At 38.8% G+C, this 26589-nt stretch overlaps 1 pseudogene; it reads right to left on the bottom strand.

The window, feature by feature from the left end:
* Positions 1-26589, bottom strand: part of LOC100623346 — a 172671-nt pseudogene that overhangs the window by 130271 nt on the left and 15811 nt on the right.

Raw genomic sequence — 26589 nt, 5'->3', positions numbered from 1 at the left:
AAATGATGGATAAGAACTTTAGGACAGCTATTATAAATATGCTCATGGAATTAAAGAAAAATAAAAATATAATGAAGACAGGACTTAAAAATAAAGTGGAGTTCCCGTCATGGCGCAGTGGTTAATGAATCTGACTAGGAGCCATGGGGTTGTGGTTCGATCCCTGGCCTTGCTCAGTGGGTTGAGGATCCAGCGTTGCAGTGAGCTGTGGTGTAGGTCGCAGATATGCCTCGGATCCCACGTTGCTGTGGCTCTGGCGTAGGCCGGTGACTACAGCTCCGATTCCACCCCTAGCCTGGGAACCTCCATATGCCACGGAAAGCGGCCCTAGAAAAGGCAAAAAGACAAATAAATAAATAAAAGTTACCCCAGATGATTACAGTATGCAGCAAAGGCTGGAGGAGACAGTAGATGTTCTGTCCTAAGGCAAATAGGTGAAAACAAATTTTATTTTTGGAGGAGCTTGTGGGGAGAAATTGAAAGGGGTAGATAATAGAAACTACTGTGGCTCATGTTTAAGTCCATTCCTGGAAAGCAATTTATATCTCCCAGCTCAAGAATATACAGCACTTTGCATATATAGTTACTTGACAAGGGGATATTGACCCTTGAGTTGATAACAATCATGCAGAAATGCTTTCAGATTAGTGTGTGTGTGTGTGTGTGTGTGTGTGTGTGTTCTCAGCTAACAATGTGTTGTGTCTAGCATGAAAGGATAACTTAACGGATTTCAATTCTTTAAGAAAGTATACATTTTTACACTTGTCATAGTATTATAACCACATTTTAAATCCAGTTACAGAAAATGAAATGTGAACATCTGAAGACCCAATTCATGGATGTTCTCCAGTATCTTTATAGATACATAAAACTTGGATCTCTGATAAGAACATTATGATAAATATCATGTGCTCTCAATTGAAAAAATTAATGATATCTTAAAGAGATACTCCAGGAAAGAAGAATGCCTTATCTGAATACAAAGATGGAAAAGTTGGCCGTTCGAGAATATATTTCCCACAGAGTATTGAGGTCAAGTCACCAGCTTTAGAAATGAGAGCACTGTTCAATTGCTTTTGAAAAATGCAGTGGCTATGCAGACAAGTAACTAAAAGTGTTATTTCAGAGTTAATCAAATCATGATGTGTGCTTAAGGTACTTCAGGTTTATTCTTGAGAGTTCCAAACTTAACACTGAAGCAGTATGTGGCAAAGAACTTATATTTAACTCAAAAGTTCCCCATATATATGAGCTTAATTGATCATTATTATAATCTTGTATCACTAGATAAGCAACAAGAGTGGGGATATTTTTAATTCAAGCAAAACCAACATTAGCTGTATTGGCAATTTGAAGTTAAAAGTTCAATGACTCATGAAAGAAGTGATAATCACAACAGAATGATTTTTATGCTTTTAAATGGTTGCATAAGACATAAGACTCAAGTTCATGCAGCTCCCTGCCTGGAATGTTGCAGAAGATCTCGTGATATTTCACAGACTCCAAGAGAAAAATGTTGAATTGGAAAACATTCAATGAATGACACCAAGGTTAATCCCAAAAGGAAAAACCATGCTGTAGAGAATATTTATATCTGAATAATGAGGAGCAAGTTTTTGCCTTAAAAATAATATCATGCAAGATCCACTGAAGTCCACTGGAGTCCAAACTCTTTCAGATGCCCTAAGGCCACAACATTTTTTAGGGGATGCATCGTATTTTATTTTGAATTAGGCAGGGGGTTGAGGGGAAATAATGAGAAAACTGAACCTCAGCTGATGAATTCTTTTCATGGGAAAAATGTGAACCCCAAGTAATATTTTTATCTGATATAGATAATAAGACAAATAGGTACTCAGAAACAAAGTAGAAAATTCAAAGCAGATATCAGGAAGTGGGGATTAAACCGAGAAATCACAAGTATGTGAGGAAGATTATGGTAGAAGAGGGCTAAGGTGTGGAATGAGAAGAGAGAGAGGGAGTAGAGATGTGGGGGGATGTGGGCCTCATGGAAGAAATCCAGAGATCCTGCAGGGGGGAAGATACAGACTATGCAAGACATGCACAACCTTTTGTAGTGTCCATTCTGACTATGTAATTTTTCATGTCTCCAGCTCTTAGTCAACAGGACTTTAACGGATGTCGTTATGTTTATCTCTCTCCTCATCACTGTATCAAAATGTCACTTCTCAGTCTGCTAGATTTGCTGATAGAAAAGTTATATCTGTGACTAAGCAAAGATAGTAGACATCCACTCTGCACAAAGAAGCGTCTTATTAAGACATTATTACCGGTTAAAAACCATATTTTCTTCTTTGATCCTGATCGTCATTGCACTGAAATGAATCCCTGAACACAGTAGAGAAGCTTCAGTATCACAGGTCTCATTTTTCTTAGGCTTGTCCATTAAAAATATCTGCAAAAGTGATGGCCTTGCCCCTAAAAACATCTGAAAAGTTAGTCTCCAGACACTATTATGGCCATGTTGAGTGAGAATGTTCACATCTCTGGCTCTTTAGTTTGCTCTCCTGCTTTGCTGTCTGATGCTGTATCAATGTGAGTTCATGGCTCTTCGTGTGATTCACTCACCATAGAATATGTACTGAAGCCTCCATCACTGGGCACAATTCAGGCCTTGGTAAAAAGAGTGCCCTCTGGACCTTCAAAGGCTGTAGTGAGGAGATCTTCCATGACAAGTGCACTCTGACTTTCCAATCTCTCGAAGCCCTTGGGTACTTCCTCTATAATGTACCAAGGAAGTTTGGATTTTTTAAATCCTCAGCTCCTCAATGAATTCTCATATTTGAGCCAGTTTGTAACCCCAGAGCTCCATGAGTAAAGAGGAATCTGTGTCTTCTTGAGGAAGGACCCTGCTACATTGCCAAAAATGTACCCCATTATTTGTTCTTCTAACTTTCCCAAAAGGAACCTCTCTTTCTCCAGTTACCAAGGTGTCTGTTCATTGGGAGAGGGGAAATAATTAGATTTTGGAGGGATGATTGAATACTTGCTTTAAACTAACTCTGATTTCTACCCCAAATACTACTATGGTCTGTTAATACCTACCAGTCAGAGCAGGGGCTTATGGAGATCAGGTAATCAATGGAATTTTGGTAAGGCACATCACAAAATGGGACCATTGGTTCCCTAAATCTAGCCTGTGGTTGTTTCCTTAGTTTCTGATGCATATTTGGAATAGACACATTCGGCAATTGGCATATCCCCATATCTGACCTGTGGAGTGAGAATTATTGTGGAAGGAACTGCCAAATGGAAGCCACTAGAACTTTCCTACCTGCAAACATAGCACACTAAGAACAGTAGTGCATTCTTTGAACAATTTCAGAAACTAGTGCCACTATCAAGGACTTGAGAGATGCAGTGGTTATTATATCCACCACATGCAAGTCACGTATTTGGCCTGTGCAGAAGAAGAATGGGTTTTGGAGAATTACGGTGGACTGCTCTAAATATAACCAGAGAGTGACTGTAATTATAGCTGGTGTTCCAGATATGGTTTTATTTCTGCAAATTAAAACATCCCCTGGTAATTCATTTGCAGTTATTAAATCTGTTTAATGCTTTTTTTCTCTATACCTGTTAGTAAAGACCATTGGAAGCACTTTGTTTCAGCTAGCAGGGCCTTTACTCTCTTACCTCAGAGGTATATCAGCTCTCCAGCTCTATGTCATGTTACAGTCCACAGGGACCTTGATTGCCTTTCTGTGCCATGAGACATGATGCTGGTCCATTTCACTGATGCTATTGAGTTGCTTGAATTTGATGAGCAGGAAGTAGAAAGTACTCTAGGCATGTTGTGAAGATACTTGCATGCCATCAAGTAGAAAATAAATGCCGCAGAAATTCAAGGGTCTACCATGTTGGTGAAATTTCTAGGACTTCAGTAGTCTGGAGCATGTTGTTATCCTTTCCTTGGTGAAAGACCGGTTGGTGCACCCAGTCCCTCCTGCCACTAAGAAAGAGACACAGTGTTTAGCAAATTTTTTTCTTTTTTCTTTTTTTTGATTTTGGATGCAACACGTAACCTATTTAGGCATACTATTCCAACCCATTTTCCGCATGATTTGAAAAGCTGCCTGTTTTAAATAGGGCTCAGAATAAGAGAAGGCTTTGGAAAAAATCCAGGTTGTTATGCAGGCTTCTCTGCCACCTGAACTGTATGACCCAATAAATACAGTGATGCTTGAGGTGTCAGTGGCAGATAGGAATGCTGCATAGGGCCTCCGGGGGGTCCTCTCTATAGGGGAATCATAATTCATACTCTTGGGATTTGGGAGCAAAGCCAGGCCATCCTCTGAAGATAACCAGTCTCTTTGTAAGAAATGTTTTTTGCTTATTATTGGGCATTAGTAAAAACTGAAACTGACCATAGGCCACTATGTTATTATGTGACCTGAGATGCCCATAATGAACATCATGAACTGGTATCCATCCCTGCTCTGGCATTAGATGTGAAGAAAACTGCTCCCATTATATTAGGTCAATGACCTGTAACAAATTCATATATATATATATTTCTTCTAGTGGCTTTCCTTCTTTCATTGAACTTTGATTAATACCTAACCATACTCCCAGACAAGCCACAGGAACTTGGGGACTGGTTAACTCAACTGGGTCAAAGATAGAGCTGAGACTAAGTTCAAATTCCACCCTAAACTGACAAGGAACTCACTTATGTGTCATAGCTTTAGATTATCTGACAGTTCTACTTCTTTCCTAATCCCTATCCTATGGAACTTACAAGGATTTTCCTAATGAACTATGTATATCCTTATTGACTTAAATGCTTAAGTGCATGGAAGGGGTAACCAGTTTACAAGTTAACTATACGTGTAGATTAATTTTCTACACTAATAAGCAAGCTGCTGCTGTAACATTTTTATAATACTAAATGGCTCAAAATATGTATGTATTATGTGTGTGTGTGTATATAATACCTAGAGTATAGAACTATAAAATCTCTTCCCTCCTTTGACTTTTTTATGAAGAAACATTATTTTGTAATCATAGAAATCTTACATTAAAAAGAAAAAAGTGTTATATCCTCTGTGATCTAAACAGAAAGTGGGCTCCTAGGTCATAGTCAACACAGACCACTTGGTTTGGCAGGACAGGGGGATATTAGATAGAATATGGAGATTTTCTGTACCTGGTCAAAATCCCAGTGGTAGGAAGCTGAGAGAAATTACTTCACTGGGAAGATACCAGTTGACAGGGAGGTAAGAGAGGCAGTGCTGTTAATCACACAAACTTTGGGGCCAGCCTACTTCTTAGGGATAACTCCGCATCTTATTTGTTGTGTTCTCTGCCTCAGCTTCCTTAGCTGTGAAATGAGGATAATGACAGCAGCACCTCCTAGGATTATTCTAAGAATTAAATAAATTAATATGTGTATTTTCTCAATAATGAGAGCTGTTGTCATCATTGTTCCCAAATTTGGCCTTGAGCTTGTTATGAGCTAGTAGTGGCGGGACTGTGCACTGGAAGGAAAAGGTGCCAAGGGTCATCCCTTCCTTAGCTTTCTTCTAACCTGTCCTGGCTTCCTCATATGCAGGGCAGCCAGGCAATCTGAGCTAAACGCTGTGTGAAGTCAGCATAAATCTTTCTATTGGTCTCATGGAATAAAATGCTCTCTGACCACTGCTGATTTTTATCACTGTTGTTACTTTTAAGAACCTTTATGAAGCACAGAGTTATAGATGATGTTGTAAAAAAAAAAAAAAAAAAAAAAGGAAATCACCAACCAAGGAGCCTAACTCTCTACAACCAAAACTAAGCCACTGGAAAAAAAAGGTCACAGTGTAATTTTCCTTTCTGTTCTTTCCTTTTACATGTTTTAAAATGTTATTTTTAAATAAATTTTTATTTTGAGGAATGTTAAGCAAGACCAGACCTTGCTTTTTTTTTTTTTTGATTTTTAGGGCTGTACCCATGGCATATGGAGGTTCCCATGCTACAGCTGTTGGCCTATGCCACAGCCATAGCAACTTGGGATCCAAGCTGCATCTGCAACCTGCACCACAGCTCACAGCAATGCTGGATCCTTAACCCACTGAGAAAGTCCAGGGATCAAACTCGCAACCTCATGGTTCCCAGTCAGATTCATTTCTGCTGTGTCACAATGGGAACTCTGGTCCTTGCTATTTTTAACATGGACACTTCAATATGAGAATAAGAATGTACATTCTATGAGAGCAATGACCTTATCTGTCTTTTACATTGTTATGTCCCTAGTTCAAGGGTGGTACATGCTATAGGTGATTTGTTAATAAATTTTAAAATGAAAGAGTATAGTTAGTTATATTTTTTTATTTATACAATTCTTTTTTTTTTTTTTTTTTTTTTTTTTGTCTTTTTGCCTTTTCTAGGGCCACACCTGCAGCATATGGAGGTTCCCAGGCAAGGGGTCTAATCAGAGCTGTAGCCGCTGGCTTATGCCACAGCCACAGCAAAGCCAGATCTGAGCCGCATCTGCAACCTACACCACAGCTCACAGCAACGCTGTATCCTTAACCCACTGAGTAAGGCCAGGGATCAAACCCGAAACCTCATGGTTCCTAGTTAAATTCGTTAACCACTGAGCCACGATGGGAACTCCTATTTATACAATTCTAAATGAAATTGTGAAAATAATCCCATTTACAATTGCATCAAAAAGAATAAAATACCCATGAATAAATTTAACCAAAGAGGTAAAAAACTTGTACACTAAAAACTACAAGGCATTGATGAAAGTAATTAAAGACACAAGACACAAATAGAAAAGACACTCTGTGCTCATGGGGTGGAAGAAGTAATATTATTAAAATGTCCATACTACCCAAAGGAAGCTACAGATTTAATGCAATCCTTATCAAAATTCCAATGGCATTTTTCACAGAAGTAGAACAAACAATTCTAGAATTTATATGGAATCACAAAATATCTCAAATAGCTAAAGCAATACTGAGGAAATAGACCAAAGCTAGAGACATCACACTTCCGGATTTCAAACTGCATTACAAAGCTATAGTAATCAAAATAGTGTAGAGTTCCCGTTGTGGCGCAGTGGTTAACAAATCCGACTAGGAACCATGAGGTTGCGGGTTCCATCCCTGGCCTTGCTCAGTGGGTTGACAATCTGGTGTTCCCGTGAGCTGTGGTGTGGGTTGCGGACGAGGCTCGGATCCCACGTTGCTGTGGCTCTGGCGTAGGCCAGCGGCTACAGCTCCGATTGGACCCCTAGTCTGGGAACCTCCATATGCCGTGGGAGTGGCCCAAGAAATAGCAAAAAAAGACCAAAAAAAAAAAAATAGTGTGATATTGGCATAAGAACAGAAACATAGACTAATAGAACAGAATAGAGCACCCAGAATTAAACCCACATGTATATGGTCAATTAATTAGAAAATCCAAGTATATAAATAAGGAAAAGAAAGTCTCTTCAATAAATGGTATTGGAAAAAAAAGAAAAAAACTGGACTCCTATCTTACACCATATACAATTGAAAACGGATTAAAGACATAATTTTAAGACCTGAAACCCTAAAACTTCTAGAAGAAAACAATGGTGGTAAGCTCCTTGACAAAGTTCTTGGCAACAATTTTTTGGATTTGACACCAAAAGCAAAAGCAGAAACAAACAAGTGGGGCTACATCAAATTAAAAAGCTTCTGCAAAGCAAAGGAGACCATCAACAGAATGAGAAGGCAATCTACTAAATGAGAGAAAATATTTGCAAATTATATATATGATGAGATTAATATCCGAAATATTATATACAACTCAACTCAATAGCAAACAAACAAACAAAAAGTCTGATTAAAAACAGGCAGAAGAGTTGAAAAGACAGTTTCCAAAGAAGACATACAAATAGCCAACAGGTCCATTAAAAGGTGTTTAAGGAGTCCCTTCATGGCTTAGCAGGTTAAGGATCCAGGATTGTCACTGTTGTGGCTCTGGTGTGATCCCTGGACCTGGGGAAATTCCACATGCTGCAGGTGTGGCATGAAATAAATTAAATAGTGTGCAACATCACTAATCATTAGAGAAATGCAAAAAAAAAAAAAAAACCCACAAACACAAGCAGATGCCACCTCACACCTATGAGAATCATTATGATCAAAAAGTACAAGAGATACGGAGTTCCCATCGTGGCGCAGTGGTTAACGAATCCGACTAGGAACCACGAGGTTGCGGGTTCGATCCCTGCTCTTGCTCAGTGGGTTAAGGATCTGGCGTTGTCGTGAGCTGTGTTGTAGGTTGCAGACACGGCTCAGATCCAGCGTTGCTGTGGCTCTGGCGTAGGCTGGCAGCTACAGCTCCGATTAGACCTCTAGTCTGGGAACCTCCATATGCCGCAGGAGTGGCCCAAGAAATGGCAAGAAGACAAAAAAAAAAAAAAAAAAAAAGTACAAGAGATAAGTGTCTATGAGAATGTGGGAAAAGGGAACGCTTATGCATCTCGTGTGGAAACATAAATTGGGCGCAGCCGCTATGGAACTAGTATGAAGGTTCTTCAAAGAATTGAAAATAGAACTATCACCTGATTCAGCAGTTCCACTTCTGGATTATTCACCTTGAAACCAAGCAGGACCCTGGGCACAAAAGCCTTTCTGTATCTCCTGCTTCTTGTTTTTAGGAAATAGGCATCTTTCAGGTTCCTGAATGCTGAAGGGCAGGTTCAGGTTCAAATACTTGCTAATCAGGGGAGGGATGGGAGGCAGAGGCAAGGGGAGGAGTAGTAAAGAAACAATTTTGGGGCAGGGCCCTAGTTCCTCCTCAAGGAATATATAGAACAATATCTTCGAGTTCTTCTGTAGAACTAAAACCCCCATAACTGGAAGATATTAACTACTTGATGAAGCATTCTTCATTCCAGAGAGGTCACAGTTTGATATCCCTGAAAAGCACAGAAGCCCATCCCAAGACCACCTGAGGCCAGATGATCTTTAGATTGAGGGTCCTGCACAGGCCTGATCTTATTGGCAATCCCACCCCCTGCACTCTGTCACAAACTCCCACGTGACCGCCTTTGCCTGGCAAAGCAATAAAGCTATTCTTTTCTACTTCACCCAAAACTCTGTCTCAGAGATTCAGTTGGTGTGAGATTAAATTCAGTGCCAGTACACAGAGGCCAAGTTTCAGCATCAATCTGAAGGAAACAAAAACACTAACTTGAAAAAGATATGTATACCCTTATCTTCATTACAGAATTATTTACAATAGTCAAGACATGGAAACAACCTAAGTGTCCACTGACAGATGACTGAATAAAAAATGTGGTATATATACACAATAGAATGTTATTCAGCCCTAAAAAGAAGGAAATCCTGCCATTTTCAACAACATGGATGGATCTTCAGGGCATTATGCTGAGTGAAATCGGTTAGATAAAGATAAATACTGTATGATCTCACTTATACATGGAATCAAAAAAAAAAAAAAAAAACTCAGTGATACAGAGAAAAGATTGGTGGTTGCCAGAGGTGAGAGGTAGAGGTGGGGGAAATGGATGAAGGTGATCAAAAGGTATAATCTTCCAGTAATAAGATAAATTAATCCTGGAAATTAATGTACAGCAAGGTGACCAAAAAATAAGTAAGTAAAATCAATTGTGAAATGGTATGATTATTTTGATTATAGTTATGATTATATATGGTAATTTAAAGTGAGAATTTTTGTTAGGAGAACTCAGTGTTCAGACATATATGCATATCATTATCTCTACACAAACATACAATTATATATATATGTATGTATATACACATACACATATATGTATGTATATTTATATACACACACATTTTTTTTGTTAGGAGAACTCAGTGTATATGTGTGCTTGCAGTTAATTTTTATTGTACATTTACTAATTTCCAGAAATTGGGTTACATACTTCATTTGAGCCTCTTTGGGTTTTTTTTTTTTTTTTTGCATTTTTGGGCCACACCTGAGGCATATGGAGCTTTCCAAGCTAAGGGTCAAATCGGAGCTGTAGCTGCTGTCCTACACCACAGCCATAGCAACATGGGATCCAAGCCATGTCTACAACCTAAACCACAGCTCACAGCAATGCCGGATCCTTAACCCACTGAATGAGGCCAAGGATCAAACTCTCAACCTCATGGTTACTAGTTGGATTCATTTCCACTGCACCACAACGGGAACACCCGAGGCTCTCTGTTGAAGCCCACTAAAACACCTTGAGGGTAGATAATAGTCTCCTCACTGAACAGTCAAAGAAATAGGTATCAAGACTTGGGGAAGCTGTCTGGGATCCCAGAGTGAGTCAGGAGGTAGGTTAGACCTGAACCCAGACATCTAGCTCTAGGCCTTGGTACACCTCTTCTCCATCTATGCTCTGCTTGCTAGTAAGACAACTATGAATATGCACACTATATTCCAGACCTTGTGCACAGACCACCTTGAGGATGTTAAGACAAATAACTTCTTTGCATTTTCAGTCTATAGGGAATCACACTATCTCTTAATGCCTTATTGAGAGTGTAATTTCTCAGATTCGATGACAGGAAGCCCAGTTTTTTCCAGAGTCTTCCTTCCAAGGTTCATTGCCCTATCTTGCTTGTCCTTTATCAGGCCTGCCTCCTGACCACTGCTCCACTTCACAGGATATATGCTCTTTTTCACTCAGAAATCAGCTTGCCCTTATGCTGCTCTTCTTTCTGCCCCTTTGCTCCAAGTGTGCACACAGATCTAGTTAAAACCCCATATCTTTCAGATGAGGCTTTGCTCAATAGAAGGGGAAAAAAGGCTGGTGACAGAGTTGGAAGAGTGAGCAGACATAAACACACTATCTGCCGCATAGTAGGTAATTAAATGCTGGCTTACCTTTTTAAAAACTCGCATCTTTATGACCTTTCAGTTATGTAAACCTGCATTTTGTAGGATCATGTTTGTTAACTCCTTTTCCCTCTGATTTCTTTGAAAGAGGAGTGTTCTTCTATATATAAAGGTAAAAGTCTCTGGTACGTACTTAGGCATTTCTTGCTTTCTGTGCCATTCCATTGAGATTCCTCTATTCTGCTCCAAGTCTCTCTGGAGCCCATCAAGTGAGCTAACTTGTACATTCTCGGTTGGTAAATGTTCTCTGTGAATAAATTCAGTTTGGGACAAAGTACAGCTTTCACTTCTAGGATGAAAATCAATCTGCCAGAAGAATTTCTTTACTGCTTAATATGCCTTATGAGTCTAAATATGTGAACACCAGTGCATAAATCATTGTTCACAAATCGCTCTTTCCATTATCTCTTCCAAGAAGTTGTTTTCCAATTCTTAAATTAATGAAAAAGGCTTTTCAAGTGTAAGACTGCAAACCCTAACTTTTTTTGCTCATTGGTACCTTAAATGACAGATGAAGTGTTTGTGGATGGCACCTTTTTCATGGGTCAGATGTTGCTCCCACTCAGTCTGCAGAAAACTTACAGAAACACTTTCAAAAAAGGGGAGATGTTCAGATCACAAAGTGGAGATGCAATGAACTGTGTGTGAAGTTCAAGGTCAAGAAAACCTGTAAATATAATTACATAAACAGGTCCTAAGCTACTGCTGTATTCTGAGCTAGCCTATTTAACTGAGATGATGCAGATAATTTAAAGAAATAGAAACTATTCCAGTTTTCTGACAAACACAGCCAGACCCAGCTCTATCCTATGTTGAATACTAGAAGGAAGTATACATTCTATTGTTATTGAATTTCCGAAGACCTCTTGAAGTTCCTTAATTGTCATACGAATAACTCCATTCCATGAGTTCCCTTTAGACCTTCACATAGGAACTATATGATGACTCCCATGGTTTAAAAACAATATTTTAGTTGGAAAATAAAGCAGATGGATCATGCCATCAACAGGTGAGAGTCAGTTGAAGTTCTAAAGAATAAATGAGCGTTTTAAACTTGAAGAGTGATGGATACAGGATCTTACAACAGCAATCCAGTACCTGAGGACTCCCATTCAATTTAATATACCAGTCATGACTAAAGACTGAGGTGTTTTCATGTCTTGCTTTTAAAAATTGCCAAAGTATAGTTTTATTTGCCACCTCAGATATTTACGGACAAACCTACCCTCCACTTAGGCATTTCCTTTTTAACTAAGGAGTCCCCCTGCCACCCTGCCCCACCCTTCGGCTTGCTTTTAAGATTTTATGATTTTTTTCTGTGTTTTCAGAAGTTTGCATATATGTGTGCATATGTGTTTGGTATTTATCTCTCGCTAGGTTTTCTCAGAGTTTCTTGGATCTGTCTTTTGGTATCTCTCACAAATTTTGGAAAGATTTGGGTTATTATTTCTTCAAGTAGTTCTGTTCTCCTTTGCTTCTCCTTCTGATATCTGTTATGCACATGTTACACCATTTGATATTGCTTCACAGCTCTTGGAAGTTCTATTATGTGTTTTTATTTTTTTAAATTTTAATTCCTTATTCTCTTGGAATTTCACTTTAGGTGATTTCTATAGACCTATCTTCTGCAGACCTGAATTTTTTTTCCCCAGCTGTATGGAATATACTGATGAAGCCATCAAAGGCACTCCTTATATCTGTTACTTTCTTTTAGATTTCTAGCATTTCCTTTGGTTTTTTTGTTACAGTTTTCCTATCTCTGCGGACTTGCCTATCTGGTCTTGCATATTGTCTATCTCTTCCATTAGAGCTTTTAACATGTTAAACATAGCTATTTTAAATTCCATCTGACAACTCTAACATCTGTGTCATATCTGAGTCTGGTTCTGATGATTGCTTTGTCTCTTCAGACTCTGTTTTTGGCATGTCTTTTAAGTTTTTGTTGATAGCTGGATGTATTATTTTATATGGCAATAGATAAGGAGGATTTATGTCAAGCTGACCAGGATTTGGGCTATGTTTGATGTTTATTGAATCTATGGATGCCAGAGGGTTCAAATTCCTATAACAGCCTTATTCAGTCTCCTTTCTTGGCTTTGGGCTTTGCTTCATGCCGTTCTTTAGAGAGAATCTGTCTCTAGCAGTTCTCTTGGTTGTATTCTAGTGCTTTAACTGGAGGTTTATCTGTGTAGTATTAGGAAGTGTGTACAGATGGTGGGGGCCAGGTACACATGTTCTAATCTTCTGATTAAGTCTCAGTCATTGAATTGCACAGTGGACCTGTGTCTCAGGGGCATGGCCTTTGCAAGTGTTTCTGTCCCTCCTCAAAGAATAGAAATCTCTTCCTTTAGCCTCTAATCCCTTCTCTGACTATAGTGGGTCATGCTAGTCTTCCCAGTCTATGTCCTTGAAGCCTTCTCCCATATGGATTGTGGATTTTTTTTTTTTTTTTTTTTTTTTTTTTTAGGTGAACTGGTGTGGAATAGAGTTCCCAATCCCCACTGAGAAGGGATTTCACTGTTATGCTCTGGAAGTGTCCTCCCTGGAGCTTAAGCCTGAAGAAGAAGGGTCTTGGTGGAGTTCACCATGATTATTCTTCCATTCCCCCTGCCATTGCCCAGGGGAACTTCCTCCATTCTCACTTTATTCACCCTATGAGAGCCTGGTGGCCTTCCTAGAAAGGTCGCTTATGTCTGGAGCCCCCAGGAGCTTCTCACTCTAATGCTATCCCACCGTTGGCTTCCAGCAATTCATCAAATTTTCTAGTTAACATTCCAGAGGCACTGCTTCAGGTAAGCAAATGCTTAGGTCCTCTGTCTCCCTGCTTCTCCAGATTTGTGGAGGTGGTTTTCTCTGTGATCTCAGTTCTCTGAAAGGTCTAAGAAAAGTCGCTGGTTTTTATTTGTCCAGACTTTTCTTATTATAAGGATAGGAATCATGACCTCTAAACTTTTTCTATAGCTGAGCTTAAACTAGAAGTCTCCACACACTTTGGTTTTTAATTTCCTTTTTGATCTGATTTTAGCGATTGCATTGAATTTAGGTCCAGCTGCAGGCGACACAAAAGTCAAAATAACAGTGGCTTACACAAGATAGAAGTTTATTTCTATTTCAACAAAAGGTCATCCATGGAAGCACTAGTGTCCTTGAGTCATGGATTCAGACTCCTGCTACTTTTTGCTCCACTTTTTGCAAGTGAAATCCACACAGTGGTTCAAAACCAGTGCTAACCTCCTGCCATCATACCTGTGTTCAGCTCAGCATAGAGCAAAAACAGGTAAAAGAAGGTGTTCCATTTAAGAATATACTTCCAAGAAGCATGTGACATGATAACTTACATCCCACTGGCTAAAATTTATTTCCATTGCCACACCTAGCTGCAAAGAAAACTTGGAAGTGTAGTTTTTATTCTCAGTGGCTTCTACACCAAGCTAAAAACTTGGCATTTTCTTATCAAGGGGAGAAAAGGAGAATGGATATTGAAAGACAATTAGCAGCAGTTTGAGTGAAAGTGTATGTGGGTGAGTGTGTGTGGGTGTTTTTTTTTTTTTTTTTTTTCGGTCTTTTGAGGGCCACACCTGTGGCATATGGAGGTTCCCAGGCTAGAGGGCTAATTGGAGCTGTAGCTGCCAGCCTACGCCACAGCCACAGCAATGCCAGATCTGAGCCACGTCTGCAACCTACACCATAGGTCATGGCAATGCCAGATCCTTAACCCACCGAGCAAGGCCAGGGATTGAACCTGCAGACTCATGGTTCCTAGTCAGATTCATTTCCGCTGTGCCACGATGGAAACTCCTTGCGTGTGTATTAATGGTATGCTACCTTTGGAACAAACACCATCTTGGGCATATTTCTAATAACCAATTCCCCATTTTCTTTCTTTACCCCAGCATTTGACCAAGTCTGTCTATATACTTCTGCTTTTTGGAAGACTGGGTTTTCTTATCTGAGAAACAGAGTTCCTGATAAATAGTGTGCAGCACTTTATCAATTAAACCAAAAATAAGAGTTCTGATACAAATGCAGGCAAGAAGTGGAGAAAGGCAAATGGCTCATGGAAAGGAAGGATAATGCTATGAACCAGGTTATTATTTCATGGAGAACTCAGCCTGCTGATTGCTTCTACATCAACTTTTCTTAGACTCGGTTGAATCAAATGACAAGAGCAAAGTTAATTGAGGATTTATGGTGTTTTCAGTTAAGAACTGGATATAAATAAGAAATAAAATACATGATTCTTTTCCTCAAGGAACAAAGACTAACAGATAAAACAATTTGATCTAGTTAATTGCATTTATCTGTGTTTACAGAGGATAAGTATTATAGTAGTCATAAAAATGGGGCAATCAGTGGAGGCAGGATAGTTGGGGTCACTCCTGGGCTGGAAATGATCTGTGCTGTGGGAATAAAGATACTCTCATTCTCTACCAGACAGGGTAAAAAAAAAAAAAAGATTATACCAGGTATATAATAGTTTTATAAAATACAAGGTAAAACACAAATATGAAGGAATTGTCATTATTATTGAAAAGCCATGAAGGCCATTGCTTACTTCAGACTTGTTCAGAATTCCAGAACCTGCAAAGAGTTAACATGCACTCCCTGGCCACACAGCAATTGAATTATGTCTTAAAGTAGTTACTAATTATAATAGACTTTTATTCAGAAAAGAAAAATGTAAAGACAGTCACTCACAGAAGGAAAATTATTATCTTAGTTTCCATTAAGTAATCCCCCCTGCCTCCCACATTCTTACAGTTGGGTTATGGGCTTCCTGCCTTGGTAGGCTCTACTCCTTTGAGTCACTTCACTGTTTCTAACATCTCTTACTAATCACAATCACAGAAATGACAGGTCCAAACTGGACAGCTGTTTCTTGAAAATAAAATGTCTAACGGCAAAAACGATTGCCCTTGCCAATGAAAAAGCAAAGGCATCTGTACTTCTCAACTAAAAGGGGCTGTTTCTTGGTGTTTCAGTTCCTTTGTAGTTTCAGGCCACATTTAGATGAATCCGTTTTGCTAAAAAACTGAATTTTCCAGTGAAATCAGTTAGGTATTAGCCTTTTGTTGGGCATAGCAGAAACACAACATGTATAAAGCTCTGAAACGCTGAGTGTAACAGTAATGTAGTTTTATTCATTTTTCTTAAATTCTAAGAGAAACAAGATGCCACAGTCTGATTGTTTGGAGCACTCTGGGAGCTGAAAAAGAACCTTCTTTATTACCCATTTGTGTCCATAGTGAAGTCTGATGTGTTTCAGGAGATGTGGCAGTGCAAAGGAACTCAACTGGAGCAGCCCAACACCAGGGCAGAGAACACTCCCATGAGCTATCAAGGGCCACAAATGTAAAGAGAAATGTGGTTTCAGTTTGTTTTTTTTCCATGCTGCACCATGTGGAAGTTCCTCCAGCCAGGGATTGAACCCACACCACAGCAGTGACCCAAGTGGCTGCAGTGACAATGCTGGATCCTTAACCTACTGCATCACAAGAGAACTCTTAGTTTCAATTTTTAAAAAGAGAAAACTTAGACTATTCTATGTTTTAATCAAGATGAGGAAACATGCAGAGTTCCTGTCACGGCGCAGTGGTTGATGAATCCGACTAGGAACCATGAGGTTGCAGGTTCGGTCCCTGGCCTGGCTCAGTGGGTTAAGGATCTGGTGTTGCCGTGAGCTGTGGTGTAGGTTACAGATGAGGCTCGGATCCCACGTTGCTGTGGCTCTGGCGTAGGCCGGCAGCTACAGCTCCGATTAGACCCCTGGCCTGGGAACCTCCATATGCCATGGGAGTGGCTCTAGTAAAGACAAAAAGACCAAAAAAAAAAAAAAAAAAAAAAAAAAAGATGAGGAAACATGCAAATCTAAAAGTACTATAATAACAAATGGTATAGTAAGCAGCTTGATGCAGGATCTTAGTTCCCAGACCAGGGATCAAACCCAGGCCACAGTGGCGAAAACACTGAGTCCTAACCACTAGACCACCAGGGAACTCCCTAAATGGTCTAGTTTTTGAGGAGAAAAAAGGTGATAGGAAGAGAGAGATAATAAATAATACAAGGAAGAAAAGTTAAAGAATTTTTTTTTAAATCACCAAAAAAGACCCATTAATGAAAGTCCAAAGAGACACTTTCATGGAGTAATTGCCCCAAGATTTGGCTTTTCAGAATGTATGTTGTTAAAGACTTTTATAACTACATGTGGTTTTTGTTACTCTTGTTTTAATGACAGCAATACTATTATTTTTTTTATATTTGCCTCTTCTCAAAGAAGTACTTTGGGGGCCTGATTTGAACCATCATAAATTCCTCATCCTGGCCTGCAATTTTTACTTTAGTCTACCTTACAGACTGCTTCAAACTCTGTGAATAATACATGGGAGTTAGTGTTTGGGCTGTTATATAAATGTCTTTTGTCCTTAAAGTCTCCCAAACACATCAAAGACACTAAAAAAAGCAAATAATAATAGTGTTTTAGAGAGAGTGGTCCTTAACGTGATTCTAGCACAATACATTCACTTTATGAATGAAAATATCAGATCCCAAACAATTGAAATGACTTATTCAAGGCTCATAAAGGTCAATGGTATCGTGGAACTCCATTTCTATCTTTCTGCCTCTAAAAATGTAATAAAACTATGGTACATAGGTACCTCCATAGTTTTCCACTACATTCCACATTCTACTCAAAAAAAAGTCCCCTGGGGAGAGTTCCCACCGTGGCTCAGCAGGTTAAGAACCCAACTGGTATCCATGAGGATGTGAGTTTGATCCCTGGCCTCACTCCGTGGGTTAAGGATCTGGCTTTTCTGTGAGCTGTGGTGTAAGTCACAGACACAGCTTGGGTCTGGTGTTGCTGTGGCTGTGGTGTAGCCTGGCAGCTGCAGCTCCAGTTGGACCCCTAGCCTGGGAACTTCCATATGCCACACGTGCAGCCATAAAAAGGAAAAAAAAAAGTCCTCTGAATAACTGAGATGGGGGCCTAGTAGAGGACAAAATTGTACTTGCTTTTCCTGAAACCTCTGTATTAAAGATATTAATAACATTTGGATACATGTTCTCTTATAAATGGCTAGTAATAACTGGAATTTCCCTTCTTTCCTTCCCATGCCAAAACCAAAAAGTAGAATTTTTATTTTCATTGAGGCCTCTCAAATTCTGAAGAATTGGTTGAGGAAAATGAGTGTGTCATTATAATAAAACCACTGATTTCTCTTTCCCCTCTTCTCCGGATTGGTAATAATAATTTACATCTAGCCCACCAGCAGGAGAAATGAGGAGTGACTGTTAAATAGCTGAAACTCACAGGTCAACCTGGCCTCATACATATACTGCAGCCAAATACTTTTTGATCAAATTGCAAACATTCTCTTATTGGAACACTCAGAACACATAATCAAATACATCTTTTTTCAGTGAGACCACTTCCAGTTAGCTGAGAAATATATTTTTAAATTTGATACTGATAGGACTCAGAGCAAAACATTTCAGGGAGGTCCCTGGTGGTGGCTCAGTGGGTTAAAAATATGGTGTTGTCATTGCTGTGGCTTAGGTCACTGCTGTGGCTTGGGTTGGATCCCTGGCCTGGAAACTTCCACATGCCATGGGTGCAGCCAAAAAAAAAATTCAGGACTATGTGACTAAGTTTCCTCATCAGTAAGGTGGATATGACTTGACTTTATCTCACTTGGATGTTGAAACGATGAATGACAGAGTCACTGTTCTGAACACCTCTGTCCACGTTAAAGTAACGTGCTAAATATTATAATAAATTGAGGTGAGAGCCACTCTTTAGTTCAGTAAACTCTAATTCCATTAAGGACATATAAATTGAATTCCCCTAAATTGAATTGCGTGCTGCCACTTTTGTACAATTGATAAGAGTATTAGAAGGTAAACTTGTTCATATCCCTGTACACACTCCCATGTTCCCAAAGTCCCAAAGAGGAGATAAAATATTGTAAACAGTATTATTGGTCTACAGGAGTTTATAAAAAACAGCTCCCCCTTTATCTAGTAATAATGCATTAAATTATCCATAAATCTTGGAAAATCATAAGATCAAGAAACACACCATATGAAATCACTTTTAAGTCAGCATTAATCACTGTGAAATGCATTTCGAAGAAAGATGTGCAATAAAATTGGCAGGGTACTGAACACCACAGTCAGAAGGCCCTTATTCTCCATTTTGTATTGCTTTTTTCTTTTCAAGAGCAGACATTTGAATTTACCCATGGAAAGAGAAATTACAAAGTATTTTCAATTTGCAGAACTATCAGGACATGGAAAAGGAAACCCCTAAGTTCCTAACTCTAAGCAACCCTCCAAAATTTGACAGAAACTACTTCTGGCTAGGGCTCAAGTAAAGGTGTCCAAGAGCTGTGAATGAAGGAACATTTCTACCACACATTTTGGACCTTTTGACCTTTGCATTGTTTATTTAAATTTGCATTAGTAATTATTCTAATGTGCCAAAAAAATCTGGAGTTATCAATTACAGAGTTTAGCTCATCAACTGGATAATTCATTCAGTTCTCAGAAATTATCTGGTTTGATTGTGTATATTTATTGACACATAGGAACTAAAATTACACTTCCTTTTTTGCTTTAGGGACATGATGTTGATAAATGGGTGAATGTGGGACTCAAGAAAATGTGATGAAGTTCACTTAAATGTTTTTTCTTTTTTGCATTCTTTATGGACTAAAACACAGAGAGCATGTGAAAACTTTGTCTCTATTTGCTTACAGGGGAGTGTTTGCATTTGGTACACATATCTAAAGTCAGGTTTTATTGAATCCACTTGATATGGTAACAAATCATATATTCCACCAAAGCATTTTGGAATAATAAAAGCTAAAGATAAGCCTGGACTGGAGGAGTTCCCACTGTGACGCAGCAAGCTAAAGATCCTGCGTTGCCATAGCCATGGCATAGGTCATGGCTGCTTCTCCACTTTGATCCCTGGCCCGGGAACTTCCATGTGCCATGAGTGCAGCCAGGGGAAAAAAATGGTCTAGAGGGGAAGAGATGAAACTTCATTAATGTCGACCAATATTAAAATACAAAGATCATTCTTCATACTTATATTCTGCATTAATCTGGGATGAATAAAAACCAGTCAACTCTAATACTGTACCATGTTCTCAGTAGAAATTCAATTAAATCTATGTTCTTCTTTAGTTTTTCCTCCATGCATCCATCTATTTCACATAGTATTTGAAAGATTTGTATTTGCGATATTGAAAACTTGTTCAAGTTCACTTCTGATGGACAGATTTTAATTCATAGAGGCAAAAGAGTCTAAGCAAATGGGAAGAGAAGTAGTTTCCTGTCTTACAATGTATGGATCTGTCTGCCTGCAGTGGACGGGTCTGTGTGTACCCTTCCTGTTCTTATGAGCAACGATGCTATTTCATCCCCTTTATTCCATCCCCCAGTTTTAAATGTCATTCTTATTCATTCCTACTTTCCATTTAGACACTTCTGGGTCTGACAGTTATAAAAATAGACCCCTTGCAAGTCAGTTACCTATTAATAGATAATCCCTTAGTTCCCCAAAGATCTGAAAAGCTTTGAAATGACCAGTTCTAGGGAGCCTATCAAGTTTTACCCAAGACCCAGCACCCCTTAGTTGGGAGTTGGATGAGATTAGGGCCATTAAAAGTGGCAAAGCAAAGCAATAGTTTTGTTATTCTGCTTTCCAGTAGTTCATTTAATAACTATTTGACTGTCTAGGGTGTGCCCAAGACCATTCTAGGACCCATGAAGTCATCTTCTCCAGCTTTTTCTCCTCAATCCAGCCCTTTAAAAATGGCACATTTCCTCCAGAGTCTGCTTTGATTCCTCTTTTGCTCATTACATATGGACTCTCTAAGCCTCAGTACTGAAGCTAATGATTCTGTCTTCTTTCACCATCTATAATCTGTTAGTTCAGAGTTGAAAATGTTTAGGTAGATAGTTATTAAGAGGTAACTACCTGAAACAATTTTATGTATTTTTCTCATGGAAGCATTAGAAGTTTTAATAATAGATAAGTACAATGTAATAGGTATATATGTGTATGTATATATATATGTATATAAATAATATGTATATGTGTATAATATTACATGTACTTATTACATGTACTAGGTATGTGTGTATATATATCTATATAAATATAATGTATATATACACTCTCATATTGCTCATATATATATATATATAGTGATGTAATTTCAGGTCCTGGCTGTGTAGCTAAGGGAAGAGAATTTTCTGCAGCAGGAAGCTTTCCCCATCCCTGCAGCACATGCCACCTAGGCCATCATCTCTAGAAGCCTAACCCTCTTTCCTCATCTTGCAGGGGAGAGTGGGACTCTTTCCCAAACCAAGGTTGTAATGGGGTTAGCTTCTGGAGCTTGGAAGGAGATAACCTCTTTTTTTTTTTTAGCAGGAAAACTGTCTCACCAGCCTCTGAACAGTAGCTGCACCATGGCCTGGAAACATTAGCAACCTGTTTATTTAAGAAAGTCACAGCAAGGGCTCCTATTATAACAATATCCTCCCATTTCATAAGCCTTTCACTCTACCATTTCCTGTGGTAAATGTGTTACTGGATTCCAGAAAGAATAACTGGAGAGAAATTAAGATTTCTAGATAAGATTGGAAAAATTCAGACTCACTCTCTGAGACGAAAATGCCTCTTTAGAACAGAGAGGAGGAAACTGGCCCGATGTGGAAAGGCTCCTGGCCCACAGGGAAGGACACGCTGCCCTGCTGGGCTGGGTCAGCACGGTTGTCTCCGCAGGCACCTTGTGGCCACCCGAGGCTGCAGGTGGAAGCCTGCGGCTGACGACGTGACTCAGAAGTGGTGGCCAAAATTCCATGAATCTGTTCTCTCTGGCAGGTGGTTGAGGTACTGAAAGGGCTGGGCCTTGACAGCCGGAGAACCTGGGCCAAAACCTGAGGGAGGCTTAGCCTGGAAAAGCTGACACTTGGCTTGGAAATCAAATTCCAGGCACATGTGGCAATGTGGTTGCTTTTTTACAAGAATGCTCAGGAAAAAGTCTTCGAAGCTGCCAGGCTCGGGTCATCTGCTTCCTGCCTGGGCTGGGCTGAGGGTCACAGGCAGGAGAGAACACTGGGCTTCTTTCCCCCACACGCCTTGTGTACTGGACCGATAGGCTTCATGCTGCCCAGCGCCCCCCAACTCCCGCCTTTGCCCGAGTTCTTTAGTGCCGTGCTTCACTCTGTGCCATCACCCCTGTTGCAGTCAAGAAGGTCCAGGGTCTTCTCATAATCATGTTTTTAGACACAACAAATATAATGCATAGGATGACCAATTTTGTGAAAATTGAGTCATCAAAATATTTTTAAATTTATGAGAGAGGAAAACATAGAGAAAACTTAAGAGATGAGAAATGTATGTGCACAATTTTCTATCAACTCATTAATCAATACGATTCTATGACCAGTATCTAAATAATGGGTCCTTTCAAAGTAGTGATGAAGGTTAAAAAAAAAATTCAAGATATTGGTAATAACTAAAATATGAGCTGACAATATCTGATTTGTACAGGTGGCCAGAGGCACAAGTATTCTGTCATGTAGGTTTGCTGCTGATGGCCGGAAAACAAACAAAACCACCTGCTAATTCTTACTTAGAGGTCATCAAAGACCAAAATGCGATTTTTCCCCTCAAGCTCATAGAAGCCCCTGTTTGGAATCTCTGCTCTAGTGCTGGTTCTCCTCGTTGCTATTAGTAATCAGCGATCACTCACTTTCTGAATTCTGCAATCTCAGGGCCTGGAATGTCTGCTTCACAAATAGGCACTGATATTTGACAAAAGACAGGAAAGAGATCAAACAGTTTTCTTTTTCTGGCCATGCTCTCAGCATGTGGAAGTTCCCGAGCCAAAGATCAAACCTGTGCCATAGCTGTAGCAAGCCGGATCCTTAACCCACTGGGCTGCAAGGGAACTTCCAAGGTCAAACAATTTTAAGGATCTTCTGCGTGCAGCAAGTTTTGCTGACACTGTCTCTCTGAATTCAATCTTCACTTTTCCTGAGAGGCAGATGGCTGCCCTGGTTATAGAGATGAGGAAACTGAACCTTAGAGAGCAGCCCAGCCAAGGATGCTGCTGGTGAGCATCAGAATCAGGATTTGAACCCAGAGCTCTCCCAAGTCACATTTCCCCCTCACAGGTATCTCATCACCTTGGGCAAATTCTTTTTAGCACCTAAAGTCAGGTGCTATGCAAGACTTATTAGAGATGTACTTCCAGGCTAACATAATAAGCAATACAGTGTTGTGGTTAAGCCTCTAGTCTCTGAGCACAGACTATCTGAGTTCAAATCCCAGCTGTGGTACTAACTACATAACTCTGGGCAGGTTACTTAAATTTGGTAAGTCTGAATTCCTTCAAGTGTTAAAGATCTTACCAGGCTAGTGTGTTAGTTCAGGGAAATATTAGCTATTATCATTTTAAAATCACTTGGAAAATATCGCATTACTTTACAGCCATGCTGTATGTTTCTTTATATGATTCTGTCATCAATCTTGTCTCATCTGTTCATTCTTCATAACAAAGCCATATTGTTATTTCCAAGATAAAAATCTTAAATTGTATCTTTTCCCTGCTTAAAGTGGTTCCATGGTTGAGTGGCTCCCTATTGCCTTCCAGAGGAAATCTAAATTCAGAACGTGACTTAAAAAGTCTATCATGATCTGGCCTGTCCCATTTTTGTTTTGTTTTTTAAGAATTTTATTTTTTCTATTATAGTTGATTTACAGTGTTCTGTCCATTTCTGCTCCATCTGCTTTTTCACTCACCTCACTCCTGACCCTGTCCTTTGTATTCTAAACACACTGAATTATTTGAATTCCCTGAGTGTCTCATGATTTCAGTAGCAAACACTACTGATTACAGGAGCCATTCTCCCATTCTTCCTTGGTAAAAATACCCTTAATGTATTTAATGGTCCTACAGAGGAGATATCTTTTGAGAAGGTGGAGTTCTTAGGAATAAATCTTAATTGTTCTAAGAAATAGTGGTCGGCTCATTACCTTTTCAAAATAGTTCATTTAGGCCACTCATTGGCATTAATCACTATTCTGAAAGAAAGTCTTTTGGGGGCTCTTGGGATCCAAGACAGGAACAATTCCTATTCTTACCTCTGAAATTTGATATGTAAAGATATGGTGCGTAGAGGTGCTATAGCAAATATATGGTCATGAGTGGAGCTGCTAGCCTTTGAGAATGGCAGAACAGAAAGATAAAATTATATAGATCCTTAGTGATTTTGTGGTCTCTTTAACCTACTCCATCCTTCCTCCACATATCTTATTATGTGAGAGAATAAATGTGACCTTATTGTTCAAAGAGTAGTTGGTTTTCTGTTTCTCCCGAAAGTTTGATATGACTTTGTCTTATCTATTGATTGTCCTTTGCATTTATTTTTTCTTTGCCTAGATCATTCTTTACCTGTCACATTTATTCCTTACCTGATCAACTCCTACTTAGATAAGTATCGAATTTCCTACCCTCCCTCACTGCTGGTGGTGGCTATATGACAAAATCTGGTCAATCAAATAAATCTGGAATGAGTTGAGAGGTTTTGGAGAGCAATGGTTTTCCAAGTAAAAAGCACAGTTGACTGTCATGGCCCTTCCTTCTGTGTTCTTTTTGCCTTGAATGTGGAAATATTATTTGAAGCTGTAACCATCTGGTGACTTTGAGATGAGATGCATTTGGGAAATGCCAAGAGAATTTCAGAGACATCATCAACACTGACATCATTGAGCTGCTGAAACAATATTAGTTACTGCCTAACTCTTGAGTTCTTATTAAATGAGCAGGAGAAACACTTGTTTCTTTAAACTACCATAGTCAGACTTTCTGTTACTCGCAGCCAAATGTATTCTTTATTGATATGAAGGTATTCAGTAAATATTTAGTGAGCACTGGATTAAACACAATGCATCAACTTTGCTCACCAATAAAGAATAGCCTTTCAAGAGATTTCTACTTTCAAGTAAGATAAAGTAGGTTGTGAAAGGTCCATTGTAACAACCGAAAAAGTCAGATAAATTACAAACATTACATTTTAAAGTCATCACAGAGCTGTGAAAACTATGAAGATTAAATGAAATAAAATTCTGAAGAGTGGAGAACTGCTTAGAGATGAATTGACAATCACAAGCCATTTTTTTTTTCCTTGAGGGAATTTGTTGATATTGGGCACAGACTGAGGATCAGAACCTCTTCTTGAAATAAAAGCTCACAAAGTTTTTTGGTCAGTCATTAACAGGTTGGAATTTTGGAGGTTTTTTCCCATGCGCCATTCTTGAGCTCTGGGACTGAGCAAAAGGCTATAAACTAGACCAAAACTTCTAAAACACAGAATAAAATTTCTTACAGTCTTTCAGAGTTTAGGAAATGAAGACTTTCCATCAGGATAACACCTACTTTAAATACACTTTCGGTTTTCACTTTAAGATACTTGCAAAATTTTGAGTCTGTTTAGAGTAAGAGGTTGAAGAATTAGGACAGAGCCTCTGAAAGCCAAAGCCGAGTCTCCTGTAATCACTGAAATTTGAAGAAATTGAAATATACTAGGCTCTCAATCGAAAGTCTGGAAGGTCACTACATAAAAACAGGAGCAAGTCAGAGGAAGATAGAATCTTACCAAAATACAATCTTGGTTGCAATTAGCTCACCCCTTTCTTTACCCTATCTGTCTAAAAGGAAAGGACCACTCATCTCTGGTAAGATACAATATTATCTGTATCCTTCAGAATTGTTCAGTGTCTAGAATGAAATAAATATTACAAGTCAGAGGAAGAGACAAGAAAATATGTACTGATAAGAGGAACAAAGCAAGCAGATTTTACAGCTAGCATGCAATGACTTTAAAATAATTATGGTAAATATGTTTACTAAAAATTTTCAAATGACAAAAAAGATGAAAGAATTAAAATGTAATCAAGAATTGAATTTATACTATAAAAAATAAATGAACACTATAGAACTGGGAAACTACAGCATCTGAAATTAATGGGTTTAGTAACAGATTGATCATAGCAGATAAAAAAGGTAAATGGTCTAGAATATAAAATATGTAAATAAAATATACCCAATAAAATATACCTAAACTGAAACACAGGAAGAAAGAAGAATGAAAAAAATATTGCATAAAAGACATGCAGGAAATGCTCAAGTGGCATGTATAAATGGTATTCCAGAATGAGAGGAGACAGAAAAAGCATTTTCTAAAACTAAAGCATTTCCTAAAAGTAACACAAGGTATCAATCCACAGTCTTAAGCAGCTCATCAAACCTCAAGAAATATAAACCACTTATAGGCACATGAGTGTGAAACTTCTAAAATTAAACACAAAGAAAATTCTAGAAGCATTACAAAATAAAGAAAAACAAATTCAAAGAAACAAATGACTTACATCTGATTTCTCAGAGGAAATGGATAAAGCAAGATGAAAATGGAACAATTTATTTAAAGAGCCACACAAAGGATAAAAAAGTGAATTCTTCAAAGATGAAGGTAAAATAAAAATATTTTCAGAAAAACAACTACAAAGGAAGTTAATCACCAATAAGGCCTTCTTTACAAGAAATACTCAAGGGACTTCTTTAAGCAAAATGAAATGACTCTGGTTGGATAAAAAGAAGAGAAGGGGTTAAAAAAAAAAAAAAGAGTACCAGAAGGATGTATATATATGGG

Source organism: Sus scrofa, chromosome 4 (assembly GCF_000003025.6).
Source record: "Sus scrofa isolate TJ Tabasco breed Duroc chromosome 4, Sscrofa11.1, whole genome shotgun sequence".
Taxonomy (NCBI): Eukaryota; Metazoa; Chordata; class Mammalia; order Artiodactyla; family Suidae; genus Sus; species Sus scrofa.
This window is presented reverse-complemented; position numbering and strand designations above follow the sequence as displayed.